We start from the raw sequence: 23,839 nt of genomic DNA, 5'->3' as shown, positions 1-23,839 counted from the left end.
GATAGGGTGATTTGTGGGGCTCTGACCAGGTTCTGTTACCCAGAATCGTTTGCAAACCTCAAAAAGTGGCTAAAAAAACACGTTTTCATCACATTTCGGTGACAGAAAGTTCTGGAATCTGAGAGGAGCCACAAATTTCCTTCCACCCAGCGTTCCCCCAAGTCTCCCTATAAAAATGATACCTCACTTGTGTGGGTAGGCCTAGCACCCGCGACAGGAAATGCCCCAAAACACAACGTGGACACATCCCATTTTTTGACAGAAAACACAGCTGTTTTTTCCAAAGTGCCAGCCTGTACATTTTGGCCTCTAGCTCAGCCGGCACCTAGGGAAACCTACCAGACCTGTGCATTTTTTAAAACTAGAGACCTAGGGGAATCCAAGATGGGGTGACTTGTGGGGCTCTGACCAGGTTCTGTTACCCAGAATCCTTTGCAAACCTCAAAAAGTGGCTGAAAAAACACGTTTTCCTCACATTTCGGTGACAGAAAGTTCTGGAATCTGAGAGGAGCCACAAATTTCCTTCCACCCAGCATTCCCCCAAGTCTCCCTATAAAAATGAGACCTCACTTGTGTGGGTAGGCCTAGCACCCGCGACAGGAAATGCCCCAAAACACAACGTGGATACATCCCATTTTTTGACAGAAAACACAGCTGTTTTTTCCAAAGTGCCAGCCTGTACATTTTGGCCTCTAGCTCAGCCGGCACCTAGGGAAACCTACCAGACCTGTGCATTTTTTAAAACTAGAGACCTAGGGGAATCCAAGATGGGGTGACTTGTGGGGCTCTGACCAGGTTCTGTTACCCAGAATCCTTTGCAAACCTCAAAAAGTGGCTAAATAAACACGTTTTCCTCACATTTCAGTGACAGAAAGTTCTGGAATCTGAGAGGAGCCACAAATTTCCTTCCACCCAGCGTTCCCCCAAGTCTCCAGATAAAAATGATACCTTACTTGTGTGGGTAGGCCTAGCGCCCGCGACAGGAAATGCCCCAAAACACAATGTGGACACATCAAATTTTTTGACAGAATACAGAGCTGTTTTTTGCAAAGTGCCTACCTGTAGATTTTGGCCTCTAGCTCAGCCGGCACATAGGGAAACCTACCAAACCTGTGCATTTTTGAAAACTAGAGACCTAGGGGAATCCAAGATTGGGTGACTTGTGGGGCTCTGACCAGGTTCTGTTAAACAGAATCCTTTGCAAACCTCAAAACTTGGCTAAAAAAACACTTTTTCCTCACATTTCAGTGACAGAAAGTTCTGAAATCTGAGAGGAGCCACAAATTTCCTTCCACCCAGCGTTCCCCCAAGTCTCCCGATAAAAATGATACCTCACTTGTGTGGGTAGGCCTAGCGCCCGCGACAGGAAATGCCCCAAAACACAACATGGACACAATCCATTTTTTGACAGAAAATACAGCTGTTTTTTGCAAAGTGCCTGCCTGTAGTTTTTGGCCTCTAGCTTAGCCGGCACCTAGGGAAACCTAACAAATGTGTGCATTTTTGAAAACTAGAGACCTATGGTAATCCAAGATGGGGTGACTTGTTGGACTCGGACCAGGTTCTGTTACCCAGAATCCTTTGCAAACCTCAAAAAGTGGCTGAAAAAACACGTTTTCCTCACATTTCGGTGACAGAAAGTTCTGGAATCTGAGAGGAGCCACAAATTTCCCTCCACCCAGCGTTCCCCCAAGTCTCCCGATAAAAAATGATACCTCACTTGTGTGGGTAGGCCTAGCACCCGCGACAGGAAATGCCCCAAAACACAACGTGGGCACATCCCATTTTTTGACAGAAAACACAGCTATTTTTTCCAAAGTGCCAGCCTGTACATTTTGGTCTCTAGCTCAGCCGGCACCTGGGGAAACCTACCAAACCTGTGCATTTTTTAAAACTAGAGACCTAGGGGAATCCAAGATGGGGTGATTTGTGGGGCTCTGACCAGGTTCTGTTACCCAGAATCCTTTGCAAACCTCAAAAAGTGGCTAAAAAAACACGTTTTCATCACATTTCGGTGACAGAAAGTTCTGGAATCTGAGAGGAGCCACAAATTTCCTTCCACCCAGCGTTCCCCCAAGTCTCCCTATAAAAATGATACCTCACTTGTGTGGGTAGGCCTAGCACCCGCGACAGGAAATGCCCCAAAACACAACGTGGACACATCCCATTTTTTGACAGAAAACACAGCTGTTTTTTCCAAAGTGCCAGCCTGTACATTTTGGCCTCTAGCTCAGCCGGCACCTAGGGAAACCTACCAGACCTGTGCATTTTTGAAAACTAGAGACCTAGGGGAATCCAAGATCGGGTGACTTGTGGGGCTCTGACCAGGTTCTGTTACCCAGAATCCTTTGCAAACCTCAAAAGGTGGCTAAATAAACACGTTTTCCTCACATTTCGGTGACAGAAAGTTCTGGAATCTGAGAGGAGCCACACATTTCCTTCCACCCAGCGTTCCCCCAAGTCTCCCGATAAAAATGATACCTTACTTGTGTGGGTAGGCCTAGCGCCCGCGACAGGAAATGCCCCAAAACACAACGTGGGCACATCCCATTTTTTGACAGAAAACACAGCTTTTCTTTCCAAAGTGCCAGCCTGTACATTTTAGCCTCTAGCTCAGCCGGCACCTGGGAAACCTACCAAACCTGTGCATTTTTGAAAACTAGAGACCTAGGGGAATCCAAGATGGGGTGACTTGTGGGACTCGGACCAGGTTCTGTTACCCAGAATCCTTTGCAAACCTCAAAAAGTGGCTAAAAAAACACGTTTTCCTCACATTTCAGTGACAGAAAGTTCTGGAATCTGAGAGGAGCCACAAATTTCCTTCCACCCAGCGTTCCACCAAGTCTCCCGATAAAAATGATACCTCACTTGTGTGGGTAGGCCTAGCGCCCGCGACAGGAAATGCCCCAAAACACAACGTGGACACATCCCATTTTTTTACAGAAAACACAGCTTTTCTTTCCAAAGTGCCAGCCTGTACATTTTAGCCTCTAGCTCAGCCGGCACCTAGGGAAACCTACCAAACCTGTGCATTTTTTAAAACTAGAGACCTAGGGGAATCCAAGATGGGGTGATTTGTGGGGCTCTGACCAGGTTCTGTTACCCAGAATCCTTTGCAAACCTCAAAAAGTGGCTAAAAAAACACGTTTTCATCACATTTCGGTGACAGAAAGTTCTGGAATCTGAGAGGAGCCACAAATTTCCTTCCACCCAGCGTTCCCCCAAGTCTCCCTATAAAAATGATACCTCACTTGTGTGGGTAGGCCTAGCACCCGCGACAGGAAATGCCCCAAAACACAACGTGGACACATCCCATTTTTTGACAGAAAACACAGCTGTTTTTTCCAAAGTGCCAGCCTGTACATTTTGGCCTCTAGCTCAGCCGGCACCTAGGGAAACCTACCAGACCTGTGCATTTTTGAAAACTAGAGACCTAGGGGAATCCAAGATCGGGTGACTTGTGGGGCTCTGACCAGGTTCTGTTACCCAGAATCCTTTGCAAACCTCAAAAGGTGGCTAAATAAACACGTTTTCCTCACATTTCGGTGACAGAAAGTTCCGGAATCTGAGAGGAGCCACACATTTCCTTCCACCCAGCTTTCCCCCAAGTCTCCCGATAAAAATGATACCTTACTTGTGTGGGTAGGCCTAGCGCCCGCGACAGGAAATGCCCCAAAACACAACGTGGACACATCCCATTTTTTGACAGAAAACACAGCTTTTCTTTCCAAAGTGCCAGCCTGTACATTTTAGCCTCTAGCTCAGCCGGCACCTAGGGAAACCTACCAAACCTGTGCATTTTTGAAAACTAGAGACCTAGGGGAATCCAAGATGGGGTGACTTGTGGGACTCGGACCAGGTTCTGTTACCCAGAATCCTTTGCAAACCTCAAAAAGTGGCTGAAAAAACACGTTTTCCTCACATTTTGGTGACAGAAAGTTCTGGAATCTGAGAGGAGCCACAAATTTCCTTCCACCCAGCGTTCCCCCAAGTCTCCCGATAAAAATGATACCTCACTTGTGTGGGTAGGCCTAGCGCCCGCGACAGGAAATGCCCCAAAACACAACATGGACACAATCCATTTTTTGACAGAAAACACAGCTGTTTTTTGCAAAGTGCCTGCCTGTAGTTTTTGGCCTCTAGCTTAGCCGGCACCTAGGGAAACCTAACAAACCTGTGCATTTTTTAAAACTAGAGACCTAGGGTAATCCAAGATGGGGTGACTTGTGGGACTCGGACCAGGTTCTGTTACCCAAAATCCTTTGCAAACCTCAAAAAGTGGCTGAAAAAACACATTTTCCTCACATTTCGGTGACAGAAAGTTCTGGAATCTGAGAGGAGCCACAAATTTTCTTCCACCCAGCGTTCCCCCAAGTCTCCCGATAAAAAATGATACCTCACTTGTGTGGGTAGGCCTAGCACCCGCGACAGGAAATGCCCCAAAACACAACGTGGGCACATCCCATTTTTTGACAGAAAACACAGCTGTTTTTTCCAAAGTGCCAGCCTGTACATTTTGGTCTCTAGCTCAGCCGGCACCTGGGAAACCTACCAAACCTGTGCATTTTTGAAAACTAGAGACCTAGGGGAATCCAAGATGGGGTGACTTGTGGGGCTCTGACCATGTTCTGTTACCCAGAATCCTTTGCAAACCTCAAAAAGTGGCTAAAAAAACACGTTTTCCTCACATTTCAGTGACAGAAAGTTCTGGAATCTGAGAGGGGGCACAAATTTCCTTCCACCCAGCGTTCCACCAAGTCTCCCGATAAAAATGATACCTCACTTGTGTGGGTAGGCCTAGCGCCCGCGACAGGAAATGCCCCAAAACACAACGTGGACACATCCCATTTTTTTTACAGAAAACACAGCTTTTCTTTCCAAAGTGCCAGCCTGTACATTTTAGCCTCTAGCTCAGCCGGCACCTAGGGAAACCTACCAAACCTGTGCATTTTTTAAAACTAGAGACCTAGGGGAATCCAAGATGGGGTGATTTGTGGGGCTCTGACCAGGTTCTGTTACCCAGAATCGTTTGCAAACCTCAAAAAGTGGCTAAAAAAACACGTTTTCATCACATTTCGGTGACAGAAAGTTCTGGAATCTGAGAGGAGCCACAAATTTCCTTCCACCCAGCGTTCCCCCAAGTCTCCCTATAAAAATGATACCTCACTTGTGTGGGTAGGCCTAGCACCCGCGACAGGAAATGCCCCAAAACACAACGTGGACACATCCCATTTTTTGACAGAAAACACAGCTGTTTTTTCCAAAGTGCCAGCCTGTACATTTTGGCCTCTAGCTCAGCCGGCACCTAGGGAAACCTACCAGACCTGTGCATTTTTGAAAACTAGAGACCTAGGGGAATCCAAGATCGGGTGACTTGTGGGGCTCTGACCAGGTTCTGTTACCCAGAATCCTTTGCAAACCTCAAAAGGTGGCTAAATAAACACGTTTTCCTCACATTTCGGTGACAGAAAGTTCTGGAATCTGAGAGGAGCCACACATTTCCTTCCACCCAGCGTTCCCCCAAGTCTCCCGATAAAAATGATACCTTACTTGTGTGGGTAGGCCTAGCGCCCGCGACAGGAAATGCCCCAAAACACAACGTGGACACATCCCATTTTTTGACAGAAAACACAGCTTTTCTTTCCAAAGTGCCAGCCTGTACATTTTAGCCTCTAGCTCAGCCGGCACATAGGGAAACCTACCAAACCTGTGCATTTTTTAAAACTAGAGACCTAGGGGAATCCAAGATGGGGTGACTTGTGGGACTCGGACCAGGTTCTGTTACCCAGAATCCTTTGCAAACCTCAAAAAGTGGCTGAAAAAACACGTTTTCCTCACATTTTGGTGACAGAAAGTTCTGGAATCTGAGAGGAGCCACAAATTTCCTTCCACCCAGCGTTCCGCCAAGTCTCCCGATAAAAAATGATACCTCACTTGTGTGGGTAGGCCTAGCACCCGCGACAGGAAAGGCCCCAAAACACAACGTGGACACATCCCATTTTTTGACAGAAAACACAGCTGTTTTTTCCAAAGTGCCACCCTGTACATTTTGGCCTCTAACTCAGCCGGCACCTGGGAAACCTACCAAACCTGTGCATTTTTGAAAACTAGAGACCTAGGGCAATCCAAGATGGGGTGACTTGTGGGGCTCTGACCATGTTCTGTTACCCAGAATCCTTTGCAAACCTCAAAAAGTGGCTAAAAAACACGTTTTCCTCACATTTCAGTGACAGAAAGTTCTGGAATCTGAGAGGAGCCACAAATTTCCTTCCACCCAGCGTTCCACCAAGTCTCCCGATAAAAATGATACCTCACTTGTGTGGGTAGGCCTAGCGCCCGCGACAGGAAATGCCCCAAAACACAACGTGGACACATCCCATTTTTTGATAGAAAACACAGCTTTTCTTTCCAAAGTGCCAGCCTGTACATTTTAGCCTCTAGCTCAGCCGGCACCTAGGGAAACCTACCAAACCTGTGCATTTTTTAAAACTAGAGACCTAGGGGAATCCAAGATGGGGTGATTTGTGGGGCTCTGACCAGGTTCTGTTACCCAGAATCCTTTGCAAACCTCAAAAATTGGCTAAAAAATACGTTTTCCTCACATTTCGGTGACAGAAAGTTCTGGAATCTGAGAGGAGCCACAAATTTCCTTCCACCCAGCGTTCCCCCAAGTCTCCCTATAAAAATGAGACCTCACTTGTGTGGGTAGGCCTAGCACCCGCGACAGGAAATGCCCCAAAACACAACGTGGATACATCCCATTTTTTGACAGAAAACACAGCTGTTTTTTCCAAAGTGCCAGCCTGTACATTTTGGCCTCTAGCTCAGCCGGCACCTAGGGAAACCTACCAGACCTGTGCATTTTTTAAAACTAGAGACCTAGGGGAATCCAAGATGGGGTGACTTGTGGGGCTCTGACCAGGTTCTGTTACCCAGAATCCTTTGCAAACCTCAAAAAGTGGCTAAATAAACACGTTTTCCTCACATTTCGGTGACAGAAAGTTCTGGAATCTGAGAGGAGCCACAAATTTCCTTCCACCCAGCGTTCCCCCAAGTCTCCAGATAAAAATGATACCTTACTTGTGTGGGTAGGCCTAGCGCCCGCGACAGGAAATGCCCCAAAACACAATGAGGACACATCAAATTTTTTGACAGAATACAGAGCTGTTTTTTGCAAAGTGCCTACCTGTAGATTTTGGCCTCTAGCTCAGCCGGCACATAGGGAAACCTACCAAACCTGTGCATTTTTGAAAACTAGAGACCTAGGGGAATCCAAGATTGGGTGACTTGTGGGGCTCTGACCAGGTTCTGTTAAACAGAATCCTTTGCAAACCTCAAAACGTGGCTAAAAAAACACTTTTTCCTCACATTTCAGTGACAGAAAGTTCTGAAATCTGAGAGGAGCCACAAATTTCCTTCCACCCAGCGTTCCCCCAAGTCTCCCGATAAAAATGATACCTCACTTGTGTGGGTAGGCCTAGCGCCCGCGACAGGAAATGCCCCAAAACACAACATGGATACAATCCATTTTTTGACAGAAAACACAGCTGTTTTTTGCAAAGTGCATGCCTGTAGTTTTTGGCCTCTAGCTTAGCCGGCACCTAGGGAAACCTAACAAACCTGTGCATTTTTGAAAACTAGAGACCTAGGGTAATCCAAGATGGGGTGACTTGTGGGACTCGGACCAGGTTCTGTTACCCAGAATCCTTTGCAAACCTCAAAAAGTGGCTGAAAAAACACGTTTTCCTCACATTTCGGTGACAGAAAGTTCTGGAATCTGAGAGGAGCCACAAATTTCCTTCCACCCAGCGTTCCCCAAGTCTCCCGATAAAAAATGATACCTCACTTGTGTGGGTAGGCCTAGCACCCGCAACAGGAAATGCCCCAAAACACAACGTGGGCACATCCCATTTTTTGACAGAAAACACAGCTGTTTTTTCCAAAGTGCCAGCCTGTACATTTTGGTCTCTAGCTCAGCCGGCACCTGGGAAACCTACCAAACCTGTGCATTTTTGAAAACTAGAGACCTAGGGGAATCCAAGATGGGGTGACTTGTGGGGCTCTGACCATGTTCTGTTACCCAGAATCCTTTGCAAACCTCAAAAAGTGGCTAAAAAAACACGTTTTCCTCACATTTCAGTGACAGAAAGTTCTGGAATCTGAGAGGAGCCACAAATTTCCTTCCACCCAGCGTTCCACCAAGTCTCCCGATAAAAATGATACCTCACTTGTGTGGGTAGGCCTAGCGCCCGCGACAGGAAATGCCCCAAAACACAACGTGGACACATCCCATTTTTTAACAGAAAACACAGCTTTTCTTTCCAAAGTGCCACCCTGTACATTTTGGCCTCTAACTCAGCCGGCACCTGGGAAACCTACCAAACCTGTGCATTTTTGAAAACTAGAGACCTAGGGCAATCCAAGATGGGGTGACTTGTGGGGCTCTGACCATGTTCTGTTACCCAGAATCCTTTGCAAACCTCAAAAAGTGGCAAAAAAAACACGTTTTCCTCACATTTCAGTGACAGAAAGTTCTGGAATCTGAGAGGAGCCACAAATTTGCTTCCACCCAGCGTTCCACCAAGTCTTCCGATAAAAATGATACCTCACTTGTGTGGGTAGGCCTAGCGCCCGCGACAGGAAATGCCCCAAAACACAACGTGGACACATCCCATTTTTTGATAGAAAACACAGCTTTTCTTCCCAAAGTGCCAGCCTGTACATTTTAGCCTCTAGCTCAGCCGGCACCTAGGGAAACCTACCAAACCTGTGCATTTTTTAAAACTAGAGACCTAGGGGAATCCAAGATGGGGTGATTTGTGGGGCTCTGACCAGGTTCTGTTACCCAGAATCCTTTGCAAACCTCAAAAATTGGCAAAAAAATACGTTTTCCTCACATTTCGGTGACAGAAAGTTCTGGAATCTGAGAGGAGCCACAAATTTCCTTCCACCCAGCGTTCCCCCAAGTCTCCCTATAAAAATGAGACCTCACTTGTGTGGGTAGACCTAGCAGCCGCGACAGGAAATGCCCCAAAACACAACGTGGATACATCCCATTTTTTGACAGAAAACACAGCTGTTTTTTCCAAAGTGCCAGCCTGTACATTTTGGCCTCTAGCTCAGCCGGCACCTAGGGAAACCTACCAGACCTGTGCATTTTTTAAAACTAGAGACCTAGGGGAATCCAAGATGGGGTGACTTGTGGGGCTCTGACCAGGTTCTGTTACCCAGAATCCTTTGCAAACCTCAAAAAGTGGCTAAATAAACACGTTTTCCTCACATTTCGGTGACAGAAAGTTCTGGAATCTGAGAGGAGCCACAAATTTCCTTCCACCCAGCGTTCCCCCAAGTCTCCCGATAAAAATGATACCTTACTTGTGTGGGTAGGCCTAGCGCCCGCGACAGGAAATGCCCCAAAACACAACGTGGACACATCCCATTTTTTGACAGAAAACACAGCTTTTCTTTCCAAAGTGCCAGCCCGTACATTTTAGCCTCTAGCTCAGACGGCACCTAGGGAAACCTACCAAACCTGTGCATTTTTTAAAACTAGAGACCTAGGGGAATCCAAGATGGGGTGACTTGTGGGACTCGGGCCAGGTTCTGTTACCCAGAATCCTTTGCAAACCTCAAAAAGTGGCTGAAAAAACAAGTTTTCCTCACATTTTGGTGACAGAAAGTTCTGGAATCTGAGAGGAGCCCCAAATTTCCTTCCACCCAGCGTTCCGCCAAGTCTCCCGATAAAAAAAGATACCTCACTTGTGTGGGTAGGCCTAGCACCCGCGACAGGAAATGCCCCAAAACACAACGTGGACACATCCCATTTTTTGACAGAAAACACAGCTGTTTTTTCCAAAGTGCCACCCTGTACATTTTGGCCTCTAACTCAGCCGGCACCTGGGAAACCTACCAAACCTGTGCATTTTTGAAAACTAGAGACCTAGGGCAATCCAAGATGGGGTGACTTGTGGGGCTCTGACCATGTTCTGTTACCCAGAATCCTTTGCAAACCTCAAAAAGTGGCTAAAAAAACACGTTTTCCTCACATTTCAGTGACAGAAAGTTCTGGAATCTGAGAGGAGCCACAAATTTCCTTCCACCCAGCGTTCCACCAAGTCTCCCGATAAAAATGATACCTCACTTGTGTGGGTAGGCCTAGCGCCCCCGACAGGAAATGCCCCAAAACACAACGTGGACACATCCCATTTTTTGATAGAAAACACAGCTTTTCTTTCCAAAGTGCCAGCCTGTACATTTTAGCCTCTAGCTCAGCCGGCACCTAGGGAAACCTACCAAACCTGTGCATTTTTTAAAACTAGAGACCTAGGGGAATCCAAGATGGAGTGATTTGTGGGGCTCTGACCAGGTTCTGTTACCCAGAATCCTTTGCAAACCTCAAAAATTGGCTAAAAAATAAGTTTTCCTCACATTTCGGTGACAGAAAGTTCTGGAATCTGAGAGGAGCCACAAATTTCCTTCCACCCAGCGTTCCCCCAAGTCTCCCTATAAAAATGAGACCTCACTTGTGTGGGTAGGCCTAGCACCCGCGACAGGAAATGCCCCAAAACACAACGTGGATACATCCCATTTTTTGACAGAAAACACAGCTGTTTTTTCCAAAGTGCCAGCCTGTACATTTTGGCCTCTAGCTCAGCCGGCACCTAGGGAAACCTACCAGACCTGTGCATTTTTTTAAACTAGAGACCTAGGGGAATCCAAGATGGGGTGACTTGTGGGGCTCTGGCCAGGTTCTGTTACCCAGAATCCTTTGCAAACCTCAAAAAGTGGCTAAATAAACACGTTTTCCTCACATTTCGGTGACAGAAAGTTCTGGAATCTGAGAGGAGCCACAAATTTCCTTCCACCCAGCGTTCCCCCAAGTCTCCAGATAAAAATGATACCTTACTTGTGTGGGTAGGCCTAGCGCCCGCGACAGGAAATGCCCCAAAACACAATGTGGACACATCAAATTTTTTGACAGAATACAGAGCTGTTTTTTGCAAAGTGCCTACCTGTAGATTTTGGCCTCTAGCTCAGCCGGCACATAGGGAAACCTACCAAACCTGTGCATTTTTGAAAACTAGAGACCTAGGGGAATCCAAGATTGGGTGACTTGTGGGGCTCTGACCAGGTTCTGTTAAACAGAATCCTTTGCAAACATCAAAACGTGGCTAAAAAAACACTTTTTCCTCACATTTCAGTGACAGAAAGTTCTGAAATCTGAGAGGAGCCACAAATTTCCTTCCACCCAGCGTTCCCCCAAGTCTCCCGATAAAAATTATACCTCACTTGTGTGGGTAGGCCTAGCGCCCGCGACAGGAAATGCCCCAAAACACAACATGGACACAATCCATTTTTTGACAGAAAACACAGCTGTTTTTTGCAAAGTGCCTGCCTGTAGTTTTTGGCCTCTAGCTTAGCCGGCACCTAGGGAAACCTAACAAACCTGTGCATTTGTGAAAACTAGAGACCTAGGGTAATCCAAGATGGGGTGACTTGTGGGACTCGGACCAGGTTCTGTTACCCAGAATCCTTTGCAAACCTCAAAAAGTGGCTGAAAAAACACATTTTCCTCACATTTCGGTGACAGAAAGTTCTGGAATCTGAGAGGAGCCACAAATTTCCTTCCACCCAGCGTTCCACCAAGTCTCCCGATAAAAATGATACCTCACTTGTGTGGGTAGGCCTAGCGCCCGCGACAGGAAATGCCCCAAAACACAACGTGGACACATCCCATTTTTTGATAGAAAACACAGCTTTTCTTTCCAAAGTGCCAGCCTGTACATTTTAGCCTCTAGCTCAGCCGGCACCTAGGGAAACCTACCAAACCTGTGCATTTTTTAAAACTAGAGACCTAGGGGAATCCAAGATGGGGTAATTTGTGGGGCTCTGACCAGGTTCTGTTACCCAGAATCCTTTGCAAACCTCAAAAATTGGCTAAAAAATAAGTTTTCCTCACATTTCGGTGACAGAAAGTTCTGGAATCTGAGAGGAGCCACAAATTTCCTTCCACCCAGCGTTCCCCCAAGTCTCCCTATAAAAATGAGACCTCACTTGTGTGGGTAGGCCTAGCACCCGCGACAGGAAATGCCCCAAAACACAACGTGGATACATCCCATTTTTTGACAGAAAACACAGCTGTTTTTTCCAAAGTGCCAGCCTGTACATTTTGGCCTCTAGCTCAGCCGGCACCTAGGGAAACCTACCAGACCTGTGCATTTTTTAAAACTAGAGACCTAGGGGAATCCAAGATGGGGTGACTTGTGGGGCTCTGGCCAGGTTCTGTTACCCAGAATCCTTTGCAAACCTCAAAAAGTGGCTAAATAAACACGTTTTCCTCACATTTCGGTGACAGAAAGTTCTGGAATCTGAGAGGAGCCACAAATTTCCTTCCACCCAGCGTTCCCCCAAGTCTCCAGATAAAAATGATACCTTACTTGTGTGGGTAGGCCTAGCGCCCGCGACAGGAAATGCCCCAAAACACAATGTGGACACATCAAATTTTTTGACAGAATACAGAGCTGTTTTTTGCAAAGTGCCTACCTGTAGATTTTGGCCTCTAGCTCAGCCGGCACATAGGGAAACCTACCAAACCTGTGCATTTTTGAAAACTAGAGACCTAGGGGAATCCAAGATTGGGTGACTTGTGGGGCTCTGACCAGGTTCTGTTAAACAGAATCCTTTGCAAACATCAAAACGTGGCTAAAAAAACACTTTTTCCTCACATTTCAGTGACAGAAAGTTCTGAAATCTGAGAGGAGCCACAAATTTCCTTCCACCCAGCGTTCCCCCAAGTCTCCCGATAAAAATGATACCTCACTTGTGTGGGTAGGCCTAGCGCCCGCGACAGGAAATGCCCCAAAACACAACATGGACACAATCCATTTTTTGACAGAAAACACAGCTGTTTTTTGCAAAGTGCCTGCCTGTAGTTTTTGGCCTCTAGCTTAGCCGGCACCTAGGGAAACCTAACAAACCTGTGCATTTTTGAAAACTAGAGACCTAGGGTAATCCAAGATGGGGTGACTTGTGGGACTCGGACCAGGTTCTGTTACCCAGAATCCTTTGCAAACCTCAAAAAGTGGCTGAAAAAACACGTTTTCCTCACATTTCGGTGACAGAAAGTTCTGGAATCTGAGAGGAGCCACAAATTTCCTTCCACCCAGCGTTCCCCCAAGTCTCCCGATAAAAAATGATACCTCACTTGTGTGGGTAGGCCTAGCACCCGCGACAGGAAATGCCCCAAAACACAACGTGGGCACATCCCATTTTTTGACAGAAAACACAGCTGTTTTTTCCAAAGTGCCAGCCTGTACATTTTGGTCTCTAGCTCAGCCGGCACCTGGGAAACCTACCAAACCTGTGCATTTTTTAAAACTAGAGACCTAGGGGAATCCAAGATGGGGTGACTTGTGGGGCTCTGACCATGTTCTGTTACCCAGAATCCTTTGCAAACATCAAAAAGTGGCTAAAAAAACACGTTTTCCTCACATTTCAGTGACAGAAAGTTCTGGAATCTGAGAGGAGCCACAAATTTCCTTCCACCCAGCGTTCCACCAAGTCTCCCGATAAAAATGATACCTCACTTGTGTGGGTAGGCCTAGCGCCCGCGACAGGAAATGCCCCAAAACACAACGTGGACACATCCCATTTTTTTACAGAAAACACAGCTTTTCTTTCCAAAGTGCCAGCCTGTACATTTTAGCCTCTAGCTCAGCCGGCACCTAGGGAAACCTACCAAACCTGTGCATTTTTTAAAACTAGAGACCTAGGGGAATCAAAGATGGGGTGATTTGTTGGGCTCTGACCAGGTTCTGTTACCCAGAATCCTTTGCAAACCTCAAAAAGTGTCTAAAAAAACACGTTTTCATCACATTTCGGTGACAGAAAGTTCTGGAATCTGAGAGGAGCCACAAATTTCCTTCCACCCAGCGTTCCCCCAAGTCTCCCTATAAAAATGATACCTCACTTGTGTGGGTAGGCCTAGCACCCGCGACAGGAAATGCCCCAAAACACAACGTGGACACATCCCATTTTTTGACAGAAAACACAGCTGTTTTTTCCAAAATGCCAGCCTGTACATTTTGGCCTCTAGCTCAGCCGGCACCTAGGGAAACCTACCAGACCTGTGCATTTTTGAAAACTAGAGACCTAGGGGAATCCAAGATGGGGTGACTTGTGGGGCTCTGACCAGGTTCTGTTACCCAGAATCCTTTGCAAACCTCAAAAGGTGGCTAAATAAACACGTTTTCCTCACATTTCGGTGACAGAAAGTTCTGGAATCTGAGAGGAGCCACACATTTCCTTCCACCCAGCGTTCCCCCAAGTCTCCCGATAAAAATGATACCTTACTTGTGTGGGTAGGCCTAGCGCCCGCGACAGGAAATGCCCCAAAACACAACGTGGACACATCCCATTTTTTGACAGAAAACACAGCTTTTCTTTCCAAAGTGCCAGCCTGTACATTTTAGCCTCTAGCTCAGCCGGCACCGAGGGAAACCTACCAAACCTGTGCATTTTTAAAAACTAGAGACCTAGGGCAATCCAAGATGGGGTGACTTGTGGGGCTCTGACCATGTTCTGTTACCCAGAATCCTTTGCAAACCTCAAAAAGTGGCTAAAAAACACGTTTTCCTCACATTTCAGTGACAGAAAGTTCTGGAATCTGAGAGGAGCCACAAATTTCCTTCCACCCAGCGTTCCACCAAGTCTCCCGATAAAAATGATACCTCACTTGTGTGGGTAGGCCTAGCGCCCGCGACAGGAAATGCCCCAAAACACAACGTGGACACATCCCATTTTTTGATAGAAAACACAGCTTTTCTTTCCAAAGTGCCAGCCTGTACATTTTAGCCTCTAGCTCAGCCGGCACCTAGGGAAACCTACCAAACCTGTGCATTTTTTAAAACTAGAGACCTAGGGGAATCCAAGATGGGGTGATTTGTGGGGCTCTGACCAGGTTCTGTTACCCAGAATCCTTTGCAAACCTCAAAAATTGGCTAAAAAATACGTTTTCCTCACATTTCGGTGACAGAAAGTTCTGGAATCTGAGAGGAGCCACAAATTTCCTTCCACCCAGCGTTCCCCCAAGTCTCCCTATAAAAATGAGACCTCACTTGTGTGGGTAGGCCTAGCACCCGCGACAGGAAATGCCCCAAAACACAACGTGGATACATCCCATTTTTTGACAGAAAACACAGCAGTTTTTTCCAAAGTGCCAGCCTGTACATTTTGGCCTCTAGCTCAGCCGGCACCTAGGGAAACCTACCAGACCTGTGCATTTTTTAAAACTAGAGACCTAGGGGAATCCAAGATGGGGTGACTTGTGGGGCTCTGACCAGGTTCTGTTACCCAGAATCCTTTGCAAACCTCAAAAAGTGGCTAAATAAACACGTTTTCCTCACATTTCGGTGACAGAAAGTTCTGGAATCTGAGAGGAGCCACAAATTTCCTTCCACCCAGCGTTCCCCCAAGTCTCCAGATAAAAATGATACCTTACTTGTGTGGGTAGGCCTAGCGCCCGCGACAGGAAATGCCCCAAAACACAATGTGGACACATCAAATTTTTTGACAGAATACAGAGCTGTTTTTTGCAAAGTGCCTACCTGTAGATTTTGGCCTCTAGCTCAGCCGGCACATAGGGAAACCTACCAAACCTGTGCATTTTTTAAAACTAGAGACCTAGGGGAATCCAAGATTGGGTGACTTGTGGGGCTCTGACCAGGTTCTGTTAAACAGAATCCTTTGCAAACCTCAAAACGTGGCTAAAAAAACACTTTTTCCTCACATTTCAGTGACAGAAAGTTCTGAAATCTGAGAGGAGCCACAAATTTCCTTCCACCCAGCGTTCCCCCAAGTCTCCCGATAAAAATGATACCTCACTTGTGTGGGTAGGCCTAGCGCCCGCGACAGGAAATGCCCCAAAACACAACATGGACACAATCCATTTTTTGACAGAAAACACAGCTGTTTTTTGCAAAGTGCCTGCCTGTAGTTTTTGGCCTCTAGCTTAGCCGGCACCTAGGGAAACCTAACAAACCTGTGCATTTTTGAAAACTAGAGACCTAGGGTAATCCAAGATGGGGTGACTTGTGGGACTCGGACCAGGTTCTGTTACCCAGAATCCTTTGCAAACCTCAAAAAGTGGCTGAAAAAACACGTTTTCCTCACATTTCGGTGACAGAAAGTTCTGGAATCTGAGAGGAGCCACAAATTTCCTTCCACCCAGCGTTCCCCCAAGTCTCCCGATAAAAAATGATACCTCACTTGTGTGGGTAGGCCTAGCACCCGCGACAGGAAATGCCCCAAAACACAACGTGGGCACATCCCATTTTTTGACAGAAAACACAGCTGTTTTTTCCAAAGTGCCAGCCTGTACATTTTGGTCTCTAGCTCAGCCGGCACCTGGGAAACCTACCAAACCTGTGCATTTTTGAAAACTAGAGACCTAGGGGAATCCAAGATGGGGTGACTTGTGGGGCTCTGACCATGTTCTGTTACCCAGAATCCTTTGCAAACCTCAAAAAGTGGCAAAAAAAACAAGTTTTCCTCACATTTCAGTGACAGAAAGTTCTGGAATCTGAGAGGAGCCACAAATTTCCTTCCACCCAGCGTTCCACCAAGTCTCCCGATAAAAATGATACCTCACTTGTGTGGGTAGGCCTAGCGCCCGCGACAGGAAATGCCCCAAAACACAACGTGGACACATCCCATTTTTTTTACAGAAAACACAGCTTTTCTTTCCAAAGTGCCACCCTGTACATTTTGGCCTCTAATTCAGCCGGCACCTGGGAAACCTACCAAACCTGTGCATTTTTGAAAACTAGAGACCTAGGGCAATCCAAGATGGGGTGACTTGTGGGGCTCTGACCATGTTCTGTTACCCAGAATCCTTTGCAAACCTCAAAAAGTGGCTAAAAAAACACGTTTTCCTCACATTTCAGTGACAGAAAGTTCTGGAATCTGAGAGGAGCCACAAATTTCCTTCCACCCAGCGTTCCACCAATTCTCCTGATAAAAATGATACCTCACTTGTGTGGGTAGGCCTAGCGCCCGCGACAGGAAATGCCCCAAAACACAACGTGGACACATCCCATTTTTTGATAGAAAACACAGCTTTTCTTTCCAAAGTGCCAGCCTGTACATTTTAGCCTCTAGCTCAGCCGGCACCTAGGGAAACCTACCAAACCTGTGCATTTTTTAAAACTAGAGACCTAGGGGAATCCAAGATGGGGTGATTTGTGGGGCTCTGACCAGGTTCTGTTACCCAGAATCCTTTGCAAACCTCAAAAATTGGCAAAAAAACACGTTTTCCTCACATTTCGGTGACAGAAAGTTCTGGAATCTGAGAGGAGCCACAAATTTCCTTCCACCCAGCGTTCCCCCAAGTCTCCCTATAAAAATGAGACCTCACTTGTGTGGGTAGGCCTAGCACCCGCGACAGGAAATGCCCCAAAACACAACGTGGATACATCCCATTTTTTGACAGAAAACACAGCTGTTTTTTCCAAAGTGCCAGCCTGTACATTTTGGCCTCTAGCTCAGCCGGCACCTAGGGAAACCTACCAGACCTGTGCATTTTTTAAAACTAGAGACCTAGGGGAATCCAAGATGGGGTGACTTGTGGGGCTCTGACCAGGTTCTGTTACCCAGAATCCTTTGCAAACCTCAAAAAGTGGCTAAATAAACACGTTTTCCTCACATTTCGGTGACAGAAAGTTCTGGAATCTGAGAGGAGCCACAAATTTCCTTCCACCCAGCGTTCCCCCAAGTCTCCAGATAAAAATGATACCTTACTTGTGTGGGTAGGCCTAGCGCCCGCGACAGGAAATGCCCCAAAACACAATGTGGACACATCAAATTTTTTGACAGAATACAGAGCTGTTTTTTGCAAAGTGCCTACCTGTAGATTTTGGCCTCTAGCTCAGCCGGCACATAGGGAAACCTACCAAACCTGTGCATTTTTGAAAACTAGAGACCTAGGGGAATCCAAGATTGGGTGACTTGTGGGGCTCTGACCAGGTTCTGTTAAACAGAATCCTTTGCAAACCTCAAAACTTGGCTAAAAAAACACTTTTTCCTCACATTTCAGTGACAGAAAGTTCTGAAATCTGAGAGGAGCCACAAATTTCCTTCCACCCAGCGTTCCCCCAAGTCTCCCGATAAAAATGATACCTCACTTGTGTGGGTAGGCCTAGCGCCCGCGACAGGAAATGCCCCAAAACACAACATGGACACAATCCATTTTTTGACAGAAAACACAGCTGTTTTTTGCAAAGTGCCTGCCTGTAGTTTTTGGCCTCTAGCTTAGCCGGCACCTAGGGAAACCTAACAAACCTGTGCATTTTTGAAAACTAGAGACCTAGGGTAATCCAAGATGGGATGACTTGTGGGACTCGGACCAGGTTCTGTTACCCAGAATCCTTTGCAAACCTCAAAAAGTGGCTGAAAAAACACGTTTTCCTCACATTTCGGTGACAGAAAGTTCTGGAATCTGAGAGGAGCCACAAATTTCCTTCCACCCAGCGTTCCCCCAAGTCTCCCGATAAAAAATGATACCTCACATGTGTGGGTAGGCCTAGCACCCGCGACAGGAAATGCCCCAAAACACAACGTGGGCACATCCCATTTTTTGACAGAAAACACAGCTGTTTTTTCCAAAGTGCCAGCCTGTACATTTTGGTCTCTAGCTCAGCCGGCACCTGGGAAACCTACCAAACCTGTGCATTTTTGAAAACTAGAGACCTAGGGGAATTCAAGATGGGGTGACTTGTGGGGCTCTGACCATGTTCTGTTACCCAGAATCCTTTGCAAACCTCAAAAAGTGGCTAAAAAAACACGTTTTCCTCACATTTCAGTGACAGAAAGTTCTGGAATATGAGAGGAGCCACAAATTTCCTTCCACCCAGCGTTCCACCAAGTCTCCCGATAAAAATGATACCTCACTTGTGTGGGTAGGCCTAGCGCCTGCGACAGGAAATGCCCCAAAACACAACGTGGACACATCCCATTTTTTTACAGAAAACACAGCTTTTCTTTCCAAAGTGCCAGCCTGTACATTTTAGCCTCTAGCTCAGCCGGCACCTAGGGAAACCTACCAAACCTGTGCATTTTTTAAAACTAGAGACCTAGGGGAATCCAAGATGGGGTGATTTGTGGGGCTCTGACCAGGTTCTGTTACCCAGAATCCTTTGCAAACCTCAAAAAGTGGCTAAAAAAACACGTTTTCATCACATTTCGGTGGCAGAAAGTTCTGGAATCTGAGAGGAGCCACAAATTTCCTTCCACCCAGCGTTCCCCCAAGTCTCCCTATAAAAATGATACCTCACTTGTGTGGGTAGGCCTAGCACCCGCGACAGGAAATGCCCCAAAACACAACGTGGACACATCCCATTTTTTGACAGAAAACACAGCTGTTTTTTCCAAAGTGCCAGCCTGTACATTTTGGCCTCTAGCTCAGCCGGCACCTAGGGAAACCTACCAGACCTGTGCATTTTTGAAAACTAGAGACCTAGGGGAATCCAAGATGGGGTGACTTGTGGGGCTCTGACCAGGTTCTGTTACCCAGAATCCTTTGCAAACCTCAAAAGGTGGCTAAATAAACACGTTTTCCTCACATTTCGGTGACAGAAAGTTCTAGAATCTGAGAGGAGCCACAAATTTCCTTCCACCCACCGTTCCCCCAAGTCTCCCGATAAAAATTATACCTCACTTGTGTGGGTAGGCCTAGCGCCTGCGACAGGAAATGCCCCAAAACACAACATGGACACATCACATTTTTTCATAGAAAACAGTGCCTACCTGTGGATTTTGGCCTCTAGCACAGCCGGCACCTGGGGAATCCTAGCAAACCTGTGCATTTTTGAAAACTAGAAACCCAGGGGAATCCAAGATGAGGTGACTTGTGGGGCTCTGACCAGGTTCTGTTACCCAGAATCCTTTGCAAACCTAAAAATGTGGCTAAAATAACACGTTTTCCTCACATTTCGGTGACAGAAAGTTCTGGAATCTGAGAGGAGCCACAAATTTCCTTCCACCCAGCGTTCCCCCAAGTCTCCCGATAAAAATGATACCTCACTTGTGTGGGTAGGCCTGGTGCCCGCGACAGGAATAGATCACACAACGGTCAATGTTGGTCCTTACATGAGGCAGCTGTTGACCCTGGGGTGATCCATTCCTGAAATGCGAGAAAAATAGAGTTTTTATTCAACATTTCAGTTTTGCAGGGTATTCTGGGTAAGAAAACTTTGGGGAATCCACACTAGTCACACCTCTGTGGACTCCCCCGAATGTCTAGTTTCCAGAAATGTTTGGGCTTAGTGTGTTTCTCTATATGGCAGCCGAACCCAGGACCAAAAACACAGGTGCCTGCCTTACAAAACCAGTTTGTTTTGCCATAGATAATTATGATGTCTCCACAATACGATTTGGGTGGTGGAATTTGGGGCTGAACTAAATTGGGGAGCTCCCAAGAAAGCACTCTCTCTCTCTCTCTGCTTGCCGCCGCATTCACCTGCTCTCTGGGTTGGGCTAACCCACTATTACCCAGTTGCACAAACAGCTTGCGAAGGGACAGCAGGACTGTCCTCATCACCTCCCTCATAATGTACTGGAAGAGGAGTTATCGAATGGGACTCCTCCGACTGAAAAATCACTCCCAGAGTCCGCGCCATTGTCCTATCCCTCAGATGCTTTCTCAGTATCTGATGTCTCAGTCTCTGATCCTATGTCAGAGCGGTCCTCTATAACCCGAGTGCAGGCAGCAGTCATCCATCAAGATGCCATCTCTGCTATTGGCTAAACTGTTGCTCTAAAACACTAGCCTACGTAGACAGTCACAAAATTGATGGTGTGTGTGAGATACGTGCAACAGTACAGGCCACCTTACCTGCGCTTCTTCCCTCAATCAGCACGTTCTTTCAAGACAATTGAAAAAACACCTTGTCATATACCATTCGTCACAGTCTTTAGCACCTCCTGCGTCCAGTCCAACAATCATTATTGGTGCTCCCACTCCCTCCTCCTCGGATTCCCTCATTACCACCCAGCAAAGTGCCCTTCATCTCTCCATAGCCGCCCTCCACCCCGCACATACATTTCATTGGTATTATAGAGCAGGTAATGGCTGACTTTACTAATGTACTCAGCTATTTACATAAAAGACAGATTTGCTCTTTGCAGTAGGCATATAAACCTTCTGCGCTTCTTTATGGCACTAAAACTGCCACTAGACAAGTCTGACCCTTTTCCCCCCAGGGAAACCACACACATATTGACAAAAGTGATATATATATGACAGCCAACCACCTGAAACTCAACTCAAGCAAAACCGAAATAATCCTCTTTGGCCCACACAAAAACACCTGGGACCCCTCATGGTGGCCCACCACGCTAGGCACTGCACCCACCCCCGCCAACCACGCACGCAACCTCGGCATCATCCTAGACTCCTCCCTCTCGATGACCCAACAAATCAACGCTCTCACCTCTTCATGCTTCAACACACTCCGTATACTGAAAAAAACATTCAAATGGATCCCCACAGAGACCAGAAAAACTGTCACTCACGCACTCATCAGCAGCAGACTTGATTACGGAAACGCCCTCTACGCCGGCACCACTCTAAAACTCAAGCGCAAACTACACGCATCCAGAGCTCAGCAGCACGACTCATCCTCGACCTCCCCCTACACGAACACATCTCTTCACACCTCAAATCCCTCCACTGGCTCCCCATTGACAAAAGGATCACCTTCAAGATCCTCACCCTCGCGCACAAATCACTCCACAACACAGGCCCTGCCTACCTCAACGAGAGTCACCTTCCACACCCCCACACGAAACCTCCGCTCAGCTGACCTCTCTCTCACCTCTGTCCCCCGCATCAAACACACCACCACCGGGGGCAGATCCTTCTCCTACCTTGCACCCAAAACCTGGAACGCCCTCCCAACCCACCTTCGCAAGACCCAAAACCTACTTCTTTTCAGGAAGGGCCTCAAAACCTGGCTTTTCGAACAGTGATCCTCCCAGCCCCTTTCCCCCCCCCCCCAGCGCCTTGAGACCCTCACGGGTGAGTAGCGCGCTTTATAAATCTCTTTGATTGATTGATTGATATATATAGATCTATCTCTATATATATATAACTATCTACATAGATATATCTATAGATATATCCATGTACATAGATATATCTATATATATAGATCTATATATCGATCTATTTTTTTTAGTTGTTGTATGGTTTCCTTGGGGGCCAAAATGGCCCCCAGGGAAACCCTACAACATGTAAAAAAAATATTGCCCCCCCAGGGGGTCACCCTGCCCACGGGTGACCCCCTGTCCTTTTATTTATTTTTGTATTTAAAAAAAAAAAAAAAATCCCCTTGGGGGTGGGGGGGGGGGGAGAGGGGGCGGCCCGTTTTCCGAGGGGGCCGACCCCCCCCCAAGTGAAATCCCTGGTGTCTAGTGGTGTTTCCTGGCCCCCGATCGCAGCACAGCTGTGCTGCGGTCGGGGGCCAGGAAACACTTTCAGGAAGGCCTCGTAAGAAAGGGGAGACTCTCCCCTTTCTTACGAGGCCTTCCCGAACGTGTGGAAGGCCGTTTTCTCCATTGAAGCAGGAAGCGGCCGCAAGGCTGCTTCCTGCTTCGATGGGGAAAACAACTTTGTAACGTCAGCGCGCCTCGCGGCGCGCTGACGTCACAAAGGGGCGGGTGGGGGGTGGGGGGGAGACACGGAAGCTTCCGTGTCTCCCGGGGTGAAAAAAAGAATAATAATAAATCCTCGGGTACGACGCACCCGAGGATTTATTAACACCCTCCCTGGTGTCGGCCACTGGTCGTGACCCGCACCAGGGAGGTAGTGTGGGCGTCGGCCAGTGGCCGACACCCGCATTGAAGGGGTTAAAAAAAATTCTTGGAAGGAGAATCCAACAGACCCCACGTTTGTCCTTTCAGCCTGTTTTCTTTGCTCCCTACAAAAAAGTTGTACCCAGCATTTATGCCACACCACTTTCACATGTCACAAGCAACCACTGCCCCTTTGACATTCCATAGCACTGAATACACAGGATATATTGACTCTTATTTAACATGTCCATCAGATTGCTGCCAGGGTTATGGTATGTGTTTCATGCCAACTCCTTAATGAACATATTTTCTCATTTAAAGCAGATTTCAGAAAATGCAGGCCACAATTGAATGTATACAGTATATACAGTATATTGCTTATAACCCTTGATGAGGTGGTGAAATATAATGGTTGTATCCATTCTTAATTATGGTAATGGGATCTATAGTGACATTTTAGATTTTCAGTTTAACATCTACAGCATCTGCACAATAAACCCACACAAGCTGTCTCAGATATTGCTCACCGAGCTTATACCACTCACGTTTTACATCGAAAATGGAAAGAACATTGCATTTACGATCTTATGGTTGGTGCACTAGTTCTTGAATAGCAAGTGCCATGTCTTTCTGTGGAGAAGTACAATTTAAACTACCACCCTGCTCTATTTTTCAGCAACTCTATTAGAAGCTCCCCTTTTCCACTGAATCAGGATAGGTGGCTAGTTATTCCCATTGCAAGCTCGTGAGCTCTTATATTGTTTGCCTACTAAAGTAAGACAGATTTTCGAATTTCCTTCTTTTCCTTCATAAATGTAATACTTTATCCTTTATGGGCGATGCAATTGAGCATATCTTGGTTCTATATAGGCAGCTAAATGCTGATGCCAGGAGACCTTTGGGTACCAGCAGGGATAAATATTCAAGCACAGAATAACTTAACTAAATACAAATTGTTAACCTAATACAGCACGTATTGAAGGCTAATTAG

The sequence above is a fragment of the Pleurodeles waltl genome, chromosome 2_1, assembly GCF_031143425.1.
Source record: "Pleurodeles waltl isolate 20211129_DDA chromosome 2_1, aPleWal1.hap1.20221129, whole genome shotgun sequence".
In the NCBI taxonomy this organism is placed as follows: domain Eukaryota; kingdom Metazoa; phylum Chordata; class Amphibia; order Caudata; family Salamandridae; genus Pleurodeles; species Pleurodeles waltl.
Note: the sequence above shows the minus strand (reverse complement) of the source record.